Source organism: Heteronotia binoei, chromosome 9 (assembly GCF_032191835.1).
Source record: "Heteronotia binoei isolate CCM8104 ecotype False Entrance Well chromosome 9, APGP_CSIRO_Hbin_v1, whole genome shotgun sequence".
Classification (NCBI taxonomy): domain Eukaryota; kingdom Metazoa; phylum Chordata; class Lepidosauria; order Squamata; family Gekkonidae; genus Heteronotia; species Heteronotia binoei.
This window is the reverse complement of record NC_083231.1, coordinates 59587770-59598218: the sequence shown is the minus strand read 5'-3', so window position 1 is coordinate 59598218 and position 10449 is coordinate 59587770.

Here is a 10449-nt window from a genome sequence, read left to right as displayed (position 1 = left end):
TTCATTGCTTAGTGGTGCCATCGATACCTTTGTTGTTCTTTTGGCAGGAAATATATAGGTAAATATATTCACAATTAGAAGCATGTTCAGTGTGGATTTTGAAAAGCTTTCCATATATATTTGTGCCACATTATAGTTATGAATATTGCAAATGAGGCATTAGCTTTTACAGCACTTTGCTAGACACTGGTATGATTTATAGGAATGGACCTGAACTAGCAGCAGCATGAGGTTCCTATATTATAAACAGATGTCCCAAACATATCATCATATAATGAAGAAGAAGAAGATATTGGATTTATATCCCGCCCTATACTCTGAATCTCAGAGTGGTCACATCTCCTTTACCTCCCCCCCCAAAAACAGACACCCTGTGCGGTAGGTGGGGCTGAGAGAGCTTTTACAGCAGCTGCCTTTTCAAGGATTATTCCTGACCCAAGGCCATTCCAGCAGGTGCAAGTGGAGGAGTGGGGAATCAAACCCAGTTCTCCCAGATAAGAGTCAACACACTTAACCACTACACCAAACTGACTCTGAAGAAGAGGTTGGATTTATACCCCACCCTTCACTTGTAGTCTCAGAGTGGCTTACTATCTCCTTTCCCTTTCCCTCCTCACAGCAGTCACCATGTGAGGTAGGTGGGGCTGAGAGAGCTCTAACAGAAACTGCTCTTGAGAGGAACAACTCTGAGAGAACTTGTGACTGACTGAAGGTCACATCAGCAGGTGCATATGGAGAGTGGGGAATCAGACCCAGTTCTCCCAAATAAGAGTCTGTGCACTTAACCACTACATCAAATTGGAAAACTCTCCACAGGTACATTTGTATATATAAGCTTTAGTGCGGTCCTCTATGAAGGCATGTTCACTGATTACATTTCAGCGTTCCTATTAGACCATGAACTTAATATTCTCATTTGGTGGAATCTGTTATGGTCACAGAATGAAATGTAAATACAGTGGTACAAATGGATTAGGGATGGACATGAACCGGAAGAATGTGGTTCATGTCGCTTCGTGGCCAAACCAGCAGGTTCATTTTGTCAATCAATCAATCAATCAATCACCTTTTATTTGTATCCCACCCTCCCCGCCGAAGCAGGCTCAGGGCGGCTAACAACAAGAATTCAATCTACATTATACAATACAACATTTTAACTACAATTAATTAAAATCAATTAAAATTCTAAAAACAGTAAAATTAATATTTTTGTGCTATTACCTAGATGGCAAACTTTACTTAGCAGTTCTAATCAGCAAAGGCCATTTGAAACAAGATGGTCTTGCAGGCCCTGCGGAACTGTTCAAAGTCCCACAGGGCCCGCATTTCTTCTGGAAGTTGATTCCATAATTTTGTGAACTGAACTGGTTTGTGGCCCCATGAACCCTATTGAAAAGGACCTCAGTCCCTTTCAACAGGGTTTGCAGAAAACCCAAAAAACAGTTGAGTGGCAGGGAGAGCACAAGACAACCCCAAACAACTAAGCTGCGAGGGGCAGGCTGGTCCTGTCGTTCAGCTGTTTTTGCAGCGTTTGTGGGGAACATAAGGGATTTAAAGAGATTCAGAGTCCTTTTAAACTCCTGCTTTCTGTTCTGTGTATGAACCACAATGAACTGCTTTAAAAGTTCATGGAAATTAGTGACAGTAGACCCGTCACAAACTTTAGTTCATGAACCATAAACAGGGCAGAAAATTTTGCTTCATGGTTCATTTCATGCCCATCCTTAGAATGGATCATGTAGCAGAACGCTACCAAAACTGTTTTTACAAATTTTAGGCATTAAAAAGTGAATCTCCAGTGAGAAAACACTATACACAAGAAGATAATCTGAGTGACAAATTTTGCATTATCTGGCTAACAAGCATGTCTGGGAAAGCATTCTATTAAAATGAATAGGACTTCCCTTTAATATATTTTAATTGAGATTGGCAGTCTTAATGGAATAACTAAACTTCTGAAGCTACAATTTGCTTGTCTTCATAGAGATAGTTAACACAGAGCAAGGAGAATAAATGGCTGGCCATAGATAGAGTCTAGAGGAGGCACTGGTCACTACCCAGCTTTATCTTGGAGGAACAAAATGTAAATAACTAGCATCTCCAGGTTATGTATTGAAAATATATACCCAACCAATTTAGTACTCATTACAATATGGATGGGGAATGTACATCCAAATATGCATTCAGAAAACTGCTTATGTGTCTGGAAAGCTTGCTATAGATCATCAAGCTGTCTTTGAATAGCTCATGTGACAGTAATCTGATTTTGACTGGATTTTGTTTATGGCATTTTGCCAATAAGCAAGCAAAAATTATCAGTATGTACAAGCATCTCCTTAGTGACTCCAGTTTTAAAAGTTTGTTCAAAATCAATGTTTTGCCTGTCATAGAGAACTGTCCTCTAATGAGTGCATTAGAGTTTGTCAACATCCATAGTGTTTGACTAGTGTTTCATAGTTGTGATTGGCCTCCCCCTCAACTTTCATACTGCAGTACAAAATGGACATCCACAAACAGTGTTCAGGATAGTTTCAGGTGTGTTGGTCTGCAGTAGAAGAGCTAGATTCAAGTCCAGTAGCACCTTAAAGACCAACAAGGGCTTTAGGGTGTACATTTTCAAGAGTCATAGTTGCTATCATCAGATATCTGGCAAAGGGAGCTCTCAAATCTTAAATGTTCAGATCTTACTCAGTGTTCCTGCCACATGGACACTCCTAAGCAGCGTTACACCCTTCTATATCTATTGAAGTTAGTGGACTTGAACTGTATAACTTTGTTTAGGATTGCACTGACGGTGGCTTGGTTCAGATATATTTAGTTATCTCGCAGTCAGGACTACCATATTCATCAGAGAGAATCTCAGTTGTGTCAAATACCTTCCCTCTGAGTGTCATCTCATTAATGATGTATATGTAATTACAAATGTTGTCATGTTGCTCATTTAGATAAGTGACCAAAAATAAAGTGTGTTTTTTTTCTGACCCAGAGTAAATGACAATGGCTCCAGTCCTGTTCCATGTTATAAGTAGGCAATTCCCACTAGCCTTGATAGAAATTCCTAATAATAAGTAACTAAAATTGCAGCCAATGTACCCAGTGGGATAGTTCTCAAACAACATGATGAAATACTGAAATTATTTCCAATTATTATATTTTCTGCATATGACTAGATTTTTTTTTGGTGAATCCAGGCATATCTCAATGTTGAGACCATCTGTAACAATTATAAATAAGCCAGATTACCACTGTTGGTCATGTAGCAATATCATGATGTTCCTCTTTACCATTTTATCAATTTTATGCTTTTATAATTGGTGCATGTGGCTCTGACCGCCTTCTAGAGGAAAAGATGATTCACAAATACAATAAAATAAATGTGAAATTTGAATCCATGTAAATGAATTATTTCTTCCTCATTGTTGTCATAAGCTCTGTTGAGTGGTGATTATTTGCTTCGTATTGCTAAACAGGTAGCATTTTATTAGCCAGCAAAATGAATTTTAGCAGTGTAGTATATGATATACACGCTACATAAAACTTCCAGGAGATTTATAGCAACTGCTCTGTTGGCTTAGGAAAATAGTCATGTGGCATGGAATATTCAGCTGTATTTCAAGTGGAAGACACAATTCTGTGCATAATTTACAAGGTCAGTGCAAAATGCCTACAATTATATTTGCTGAATAGTTAACAGAATGTTTACAAGCAGCAGAGAACATGTTAATTTGTGTGTATGTGTGTGTGTATGTATATATATATATATATATATATATATATATATATATATATATATATATATATATATATATACCCTCCTGTGTAAATGACTGTGTTTTAATGAGTGTTTCTCTTAATAGCCTTTGTCTGTTTATATACATATGTATGTGTTAGTGTCTTCAAGCAAAATATAATGTATTGGCATTGTTTTGTAATAATATGTAAGAGCATGGCATAGATGAAGCCTTGAGAATTTTTATTCCTCAGAGCCTCTATGTGACAAAATAGCAATATAAATAAGGTTTTTTTTTCTGGTTCTGACTCACTGGATTCAGTCTGTGTCAACATGGGTAGAATATGCCATGATATACGGACACAAGGCAACAATTTCTCCAGAGAACCATTTATATTCCTGATTTTACTACCTCATACTATAAAGGTCTTAGATACAGCTACAACTGGTGCATGATATTTGATGCCTCACTACATTCTTTTCCCTGCTTCAGCCTGTGTGTTTTACAGCATGTTGACAACAAACCCTAAAACAGAAGTGATATGTGGAAGATTAAACAGTGGTCTTTCCAGCTCTTGAGAGAATTGTCTTGCTCTAAAAAGCGCAATCCAGCACCAGTCCACACCCACTGACCTCTCACATAGCCCTAAGCACACAATGAGAAGCCTATTCTATCACCTCCATTTTGCTGTGGTTGCTATCAGCACAAATCTCCCCCAGATATCTGTATATGTTTATATTGCTTTACAGAAAACATGCATACTCAAATATAGAGGCAAAATGGAAGCTAGAAAAAGAGCAAGTCTGTAAAAATAAGGAGACCAAATTTTGAAAGCTTTCTGCAGTGTCATTGAAAATGCCGGGTCATGGGGTTGTCCTGGAGACTCTAGAACCCTGTCTCAGTTTGCTCTCATGAAAAAGAAGCTTCAAGCTTCACTGAGCACTCTAGAAATCTAACAATCACTCACTTTAACCCTTTACTTGATTTGAAATCATCATCATCATAGACCTTTATTGGCATTAATATAAGGATACAGTATACTTTAAAACCAGCAGTGACACTATAGAGTATAATAAAAATTATATAATATAAAACCAGCAAAAGTTAAATGACATAAAATATAATAAAAAATATAATATAATAAAAAAACAAGCAAAAGTTAAATGGCATAAAATAGCTATGGGCTATGCATGAGTAAAAGCCTCTCTGATTCGGATCGCAACCTGTAAAAAACAAGCAACGTGAGTAGTGACAAAGTTGTGTTTCGCGTGGAGTAAAAAGCGGACCTTGGCATTATCAGAAAGGCCTTGATGGTCAGAGAGCAGAGCATCTAGGTATTTTGCTCGTGGGCTGCTATAGAAAGGGCAGTCCAGAAGAACATGAGGGACCATTTCAATGACTCCTTGGCTACAAGGGCATCGTCTAAGATTGCGGGGGATTCTGTGGTATCTTCCGGAGAGGATGTCTGATGGTAGTGCATTAAATCTAGCCAGCATGATTTGAAATCATTGCAAGTGTTTTCCTGTAGTAGGCTTGCCAATCCCCAGGTCCTAGTGGGGGTACTCCCACTTTTGCAGGTTCCTTCCTGCCCCCAGTCAGCTGGTCGGTAGGGGGAAGCCCTGCCCCCACAGCCACTACGTGCCTTTCCATCTCAAAGGCTTAGAAAACTTGGGAAGGGCTTGGTTTTTTGAAAGGTGTGTGTCCCTTAAAACTCTGGCGCTAGGCTGAATGGGGCCAGGGTGAGCCTGCAGAACAACATGGTTGTTGTGAGGAAGGGAAAGGAAGGAACCCCCTCCCTCCATTTGTTTTACAGCCCCTCCAGAACTCGTTTGCATGGTAAAATAGAGAGAGGCTCTGGTTTCCCTGTGTTAGTCTGAAGAACTTGATTGAGTGTACAACATTCAACAACTCCTATGGTGGGTAAATTGCCCCAGTGAGACCCAGGGCTGGCTCTGCCACTAGGCACTCTAAGTGATTGCCTAGGGCACCAGCCTTCTGGGGGCACAGAATTGGATGCCTTCATGTGATTAGGTGACATTACCAATGTGGGGGGGACAGAAGTTAGCCTTGCCTAGGGTGCCAAATGATCTAGGGCCAGCCCTGATGAGACCACAAAGTATGTGCTTCCAAATTGTATTTATTTGGGCTGCTCTGTGTGTGTGTGAGAGAGAGAGAGAGGAAGTGGAAGTGCAGCCAGCTGCTAGGAGTGAGGGAATGAAGACTGTATTCAGGGGAACTACACTGCTGCGTTTTTATTTATTTATTTTAGACAATGGGAAAGTCTCCTGGCTCCACCCCCAAAGTCCCCAGGTATTTTCTGAGTTAGACTTGGCAATCCTATCCTGTACTGAAAGAGCACTTGCTACATTTTCCAGTTAACAAAATGTTAAAATGAAAATATCTGGATCCCTAGACAGGCTGTTGTTTACCTTAGGATTAGTGAGTCCCCTCTTTTCAATTCTTGTGTAGCCATAATTCATCTCATTGCCAATTTTACCAGGATGGAGCTGGTACAGAGTCTGGGGCCACAGCAGCTCCCAGCATTTTCTTTTATAGGTCCCACCTCATGAAGAGCATAATGGGGCAAGGAGGGGGTTTCTCTTTCACCCTGGTGCCCTCCCCCTCACCTCCCATTCTCTTCCATCAGTTGCCCTCTCCCATGGCTTCTTGAGACCGGTCTGGCCCTTTCTCACTGGCCTTCCCTGGGCCAAAATAATAAAGGAACTCATGGGAGTTAGCTGAACCTGCATTCTCCCAATGCTCTCCCTGGCCCACTGACTCCCTTGCTGGCCCCTCTCTTCATCAGCTCCACTGTTCCTTGAGATTTTACTTGTATTTTTATTGGCGATATATATGTGTGTGTATCCAGGGAGAGAGAGAGAGATACACATACACATCTCTGCCTGGTTGCACAGGCCTGCAGTGGAGCTGGCCTCTTCCCCTGGCCTGTTCCCAGGTGAAGCCTGCTGCTGAACCTGCCAGGCTCTGAAGCTGCTGCATTTCCAGGTGTGACCTTGCCCTTGCTCCCTTCCCACAGCCTCTGACTGGGTTGCCTGCCTCAGAAGTGTCTGTGTGAGGCCATTCCCTTCTCGTGTCTCCTCTGGAGCAGGTGAGTATTGGAGATGAGGCAATCATGCCTGGACACATCCCTTTGCTTTCATACAACTCATTAGGAGCATCCATTCAGCATCCAAAAGTGTGGTGACAGAGGGTGATGCTGTTTGATTCATACTTTCACAGTCATGTGTTACAGTAATCTCTCCAGGAGTGGTTCTGTATGTGTGTGCACTTGTGTTTGTGCATACATTTAGGATCCCATTTGAATTGTACAGAGACCACAGATACACTTGACTACACTGGAATTTGAAATCAACCTATGACTTGAGAATGGTAGTCCTTAAAGAAATATGTCAAATCAACAGGCAAATCAACCTAAGCCCCCCTGCATATGATGCTATGAATGCTGAAATCACATATAGACAATATTTCACTGTAATGTAGCACCCCTAATTTATTGTGGTTTTTAAATTTTATGTAACTGTTTTAACCGTATTTATCAATTGCATTTTATTATATGAATTGTATTATAATCATGGAACATTCCATGTCTTGTTAGCCTCCCTGAGCCTGCCTTGGCGGGGAGGGCGGGATATAAATAAAAACTTATTATTAATTATTATTTAGACAGAAGGAGTGGGCATGAATGTCATGACCTTGTTTGTTGCCAGCATGTTGCAAACATGTGAACATTGAAGCTACATGCATAGTAAGTGTTGGGGTTGCCAACTTCCAGGTGGTAGCTGGAGATCTGCTATTACACCTGATCTCCAGGTGACAGATCAGTTCACCTGTAGAAAATAGCCACTTTGGAAGGTGGACTCTATAGCATTACACCCAATTGAAGTCCCTCCCCTTTCCAAACTCTGCCCTCCTCAAGGCCCACCCCCAAAATCTCCAGGTATTGCAACCCTAGTAAGTGTACATACAAAAGCTCCTTCCCCGATCAGGAACAATTTTTATTAAATGCTCCTAATTAGGGGGAGGGAGACTTTGTGCATATACTTTTTGTGCACCCAGCCTCCATGTTTGTAAGCTGGCAATAGGGTGAAAGTGGGAGCAGCATGCTCATCCACATTTGCCCTCTACATGTATTGATTTCAGTGCACACTGTATCATACGTGGAGGGCTTTGGGTAGCTTTACTATCTTCTTGTGAAGGGACAAGGTAGAATGAAGTACAAACATGCTTAGCGCCATCTCCTAAAGCACCCATCCATTAATAAGTGGTGTATTTCCCAAGGGGCCTTTCAACCCAGTAGTTGTTCCTTACAAAGTTGATACTCACCTGATGGGTTACTTCAGATTTTTATCTTCAAGGCAGTGCTTCTGCTATGGGGATATCACGTTTCTTGAAACTGACTTTGTTTTGCAACTCTGAAAACTGAATGCCTCCCCCCAGGTAGTACAGCCTTTGGAATGGCAATTGCCATGGGAAGTGTAGATGCTCAGACATCACAAATACCTTTTCAATATCAACTATTTTGTACAGTGATCACTGCTACTTGCACCATTTTTTATTCTATAGGGCGGCTTGTGGTATGGGGGAAAACAGATAAAGTTGTATTGCAACCCTGGAAAAAGTATGGTAAAGAAATCTAAACGATATTTATTTTGGTTCATTTGACTGAACACCATATGCATGGAAAAAATATCTGACATAAATACAGCCAGCTTGATTGAGACGGTGAGAGATGGAGCACAAGGGTTGCTATGATCAGTAGCAGCAGGTGGTGACAATAAATCTCCTAACTGCTGGGGAAGGATGGCACAAGGGAAATTGCCAACCAAAATGATTGACATGTGGATAGTAACTCTTCAGTGGTGATACCCCAGTTATAAAATGCCCTTCCAGGGGCCTATTATGCACACATATCTTAGTGTAGATCTTCAGAGCAGTAAGCCTTTAATCTTAATTTAGGGTTCTGTTCCCTATCTTACATACTATTCTTTTTCCTCTGGTGTATTTGAAGAAGACTGAAGATTTATACCCCGCCCTTCTCTCTGAATCAGAGACTCAGAGCAGTTTACAATCTCCTTTATCTTCTCCCCCCACAACAGACACCCTGTAAGGTGGGTGGGACTGAGAGGGCTCTCCCAGCAGCTGCCCTTTCAAGGACAACCTCTGCCAGAGCTATGGCTGACCCAAGGCCATTTCAGCAGCTGCAAATGGAGGAGTGGGGAATCAAACCCGGTTCTCCCAGATAAGAGTCCGCATACTTAGCCACTACACCAAACAGGCTCTCCAGTTTATTCTGCAGCTACGATTTTAAAAACCACACTTTTCTAAACCAGAGTAGAATATCACTTGTGACATGTGCAGGGTGGCATCTATAGAGTTTTTTTAAAAAATGTACACAATTGCCTATTGTGGCGGCAAGAACCTTCCATTTAAGTCCTTGTGGATCGTTTTGCACATGCATTTTAGCATTAGTTCATTGAATGAAAGGGAACAGAAAGGAAGGCAGGCAAAGGGGGAAAACCCACTGTTGAAACTCACCAGACTTTTTCTGAAACTGACAAGCAACTGCAATGCTCCATTTTCCATATTGCCAAGCACTAGGGGATTCTCTGCTGTGAAAAAATGGGAGTAACATGATTTCATTATATGTAGAGTGTACAGAATGCATAGTAGAACCCACTAACTGGCATTGCAAGCTGTGATCATTGGCAATGTGTGTGTGCGTGCATGCATGCGTGCTCCTATGCATAGTTGGCTGCAACTCTGCCACACTTTGCACAGGGTTACAATTTGTATGGGGAAGGAATCCTCTGGCAGAAGCTCTTGAAAGCTTTTTTAGACTTGTGCCACTAAAACAAAAAAAATGGGGGGTATGTTTGCCAATGCCTTAGCACAACTACATAGTAACATTAATTTCCTGTCCTTCCTTGAGAATTTGTGTAGTTTCTTTTCATGACTCTCTAATTTGATCCTGCACACTGGTCAAGATTTTGGTAGTTTTTTAAAGCCTGTCCTGTGCAGATTACACTCTTCCCCCAAATGGATCAATCCCAAGTGATTCTTAAGTTTGGTGGTATGCAGAAGCCCATGTGGCTCAGCCCCCATTTTAATGTTAGGCTTCCAGAGACTGCCAAAATCTCCCCCCCCCCAAAAAAAGCTTCAAAGCTTTAGGCTTCCCATCCCAGTCTCTCTCTCTATTTACATCTCATGTCAATTTCATTCCATGCTGAGGATCCCCTGTCCTTTATTTTGTTTGCATGTAGCACTAAAATCCTTTTTGTTTTTCAACTGGAGATGCTACTTCTGCTCTTGTCCCCTTTCAAGTAAATAAAAAGGTAAAGGGAGTCCCCTGTGCAAGCACCAGTTGTTTTCGACTCTGGGGTGACGTTGTTTTCACAACATTTTCATGGCAAACTTTTTACGGGGTGGTTTGCCATTGCCTTCCCCAGTCATCTACACTTTTCCCCCGGCAAGCTGGATACTCATTTTACCGACCTTGGAAGGATGGAAGGCTTAGTCAACCTGGAGCCGGCTACCTGAACCAGCTTCCACTAGGATCGAAATCAGGTCGTGAGCAGAGGGTTCTGCAGCTTTACCACTCTGCACCACGGGGTTCTTGTAAATACCAGTAGGGAATTAAATCTTATGCAGCTCTTTTTAAACTTCCTCTGTATTTTAATTCTCTTTATTCTGTGAACTA